The sequence below is a fragment of the Limulus polyphemus genome, unplaced genomic scaffold (assembly GCF_000517525.1).
Source record: "Limulus polyphemus unplaced genomic scaffold, Limulus_polyphemus-2.1.2 Scaffold3132, whole genome shotgun sequence".
Taxonomy (NCBI): Eukaryota; Metazoa; Arthropoda; class Merostomata; order Xiphosura; family Limulidae; genus Limulus; species Limulus polyphemus.
This window is the reverse complement of record NW_013668742.1, coordinates 23,428-26,278: the sequence shown is the minus strand read 5'-3', so window position 1 is coordinate 26,278 and position 2,851 is coordinate 23,428.

Genomic DNA, 2,851 nt, shown 5'->3' with positions numbered 1-2,851 from the left:
GGTTTAAATTTTTATCATAGAAAAGTTATCTACAGCAGTTCATTGGTAACCCATATTAATTCCATCTTCCTGATCATTAAATTGAAAATTAATAAAGATCACACAAAGTGTAATAGACCCGGTGGCTCAGCGGTAAGTTTAAGGGCTTATGGCGCTAAGCATTGGGTTTCGATATCTGTGGTGAGAAGAGCACAGATAGCCCATTTTGTGGCTTTGCGTTTGAACAAACAAACAAAGCGTAATACGTTCATGGAGATTTTACATAATAAAAATATATAAAAAACAACACGTTATCATCATTTCTTATGCGATCCGCCCACAGCAATATGAATAAGACTATGTAAAAAAAGCATACATTGAAACCATCGAAGCTTCAGAATAAAACAATATTGAAGCTTCTTCAGAAAATCAATAGATGTTTTGGTTTTGTTTTATTTTTATAAAAGAGGCTTAAGTGATATATGGAGAAACAATCATAGCTCTATTGCAGTTGGAAACTGATACTATCGTACACTTCTGTATACTGAAGTTCTCGGACCTGTTACAGTTGGAAACTGATACCATCGTACACTTCTGTATACTGATGTTCTCGGACCTGTGACAGTTGGAAACTGATGCTATCGTACACTTCTGTATACTGATGTTCTCGGACCTATGACAGTTGGAAACTGATATTATCGTACACTTCTGTATACTGATGTTCTCGGACATGTGACAGTTGGAAACTGATAATATCATACTGTGTTTAGTATATTAATATATCATTTTTTCAGGTATATTCAGGTACAATTTATCAACATGTTCATGCAGGTGTTCGTATCATTGTAAACAAGGTGTTATCATCTCTTCTTCCATCAATAGAAGGTTAAACATCACATACACCATTGTACAACTTTTAACTGTCTGCTCAGATTGTTCTGATATTTAGGTTGGCTAGTGAGACTGTCCCTAGGCTAGAAAGATACAACTGTTTTTACTGGTTAATATAAACATTGAATATAAATGCCCTTGAATGTGAAATATGTATGATCTCTGATGTGAATAACCCAGGAGTAATGACTTTTCCGTTGTTTCATATATTAGTCAGACAAGTGAAAATATTCATCTGCTGACCTATGATGGTGAAACCGAGTCTTCTCTCTTTTGTTTCCTTGATCATTGATTTTAAAAGCTATATCTTCCGGTTGGTTTGTTTATTTCATTGCTCTATGCTTGGTTAATTCTGGAAAACATTTCCTTTCAAACCCCCGGTTATTTGAACATCATTCATATATATATAAAGGACTAATAAGATCATATACTTTTAAATCTCATATTTTTTCATATATACTAACAAGTTACCAAGTTATTTTTCTCTGGATTTTGTTGGATTTTACCAAGTTTAACATAATTAACAGGGTCATTTAACATTAAATTCGTTTTATTAACATATTTTGTTAATCTAAAATCACTTACTATTTTCTATATATTTTTGGTATAAGTATACTAATTTGTTCATAGCAGAACTCGAAGTAAAGAGCTATTGAGAAATAATAGAAAAAATTCACTTTTCTTACTGCTTATAATATTATAACTTTCAGGTAAAACACTTCTTCTCAGACAGGCAGAAAACCATATGATCTTATTCATTGAAATATTCTCGTCTGTCGAAATTTCATGCGAAATTGAAACAAATAAAGACAGCGTTTTTTTTTTTTTTGTTGTTGTTGTTGTTGTCTTTCATTATTGTTTAAAATGTCAAGCTCATTAATTAAAAGAATACACAGAAAAAAACTTTTATACTTGCTTGAAAGAAATGCACAATTTTAATTAGATTATGTGTTCTTGATCTATTTAAAAAATTCTTCACATTTGAAAACTTTTATCAGATGATGTCCAATTAGTAATGTCGAAATCTTAGTTATGTTTTTAGTTGTTCCATTTTTTTACCGGAGTGAAAGCATACAATAATGTGCTGCCATCTATCCTTTATACATAACACTACAAATTCAAACAAAACCATTTAATAAGTCACGCTACAAACATTGACAGTTATTATTTCAATTCGGCGCAAATAATTTGTTCTTACGCTTTAGATAAACTATAAGAAAATAATTAGAAAATACTGCAGGATTTTATTTACCCTGACGATTCACTCAGGGTGATGAGAGATAATTAAATATAATAATTTCTTAATTTTTTGCTATGTATATTCTTTGATTTTGCCCTAGTTTTTGGACGTTCCCTCCGTCTTCAAAGGGTAAAATTATTCAAGCTTAAATACATTTTAACTTATTTCTAGCTATTGGTTTATAGATATACTTAATGCCTAAACGTAATATAATGAAATGTGTACGTTGGTCCAAAAATGAAATATGAGCCCGGCGTGTCTGGTTTACAGCGTGTCTGGACTGTGATTCTGAAGGTGTGTGATTCCAATTCCTTTGCTGCAAAAATGTGCCGTGGATGGACTGTGGAAAGTGAGGATCAAATCCAAATATTGGTCTAACAAGAGTAGCCCAATAGTTGGCGGTAGGTGTTGTTGACCAGCTGCCTTACCCCTAGTCTATAAGAGACTACTATAAGCAGGTAGCTCTTGTGTAGCTTTGCACAAACATTCTTAAAAAAAATAAAGAATCTATAAACAATAAATAAATAAACAGTAGTATTAAAATACTGAAAGACATACACAGATAAATGAACTCAGTAATAACAGCTAATAGACCCGGCATGGCCAGGTGGTTAGGGCGCTCGACTCACAATCTGGGGGGTTCGAATCCCCATCCTCCCCAAACATGCTCGCCCTTTCAGCCCTGGGGACATTATAATTTGACGGTCAATCCCACTATTCGTTGATAAAAGAGTAGCCCAA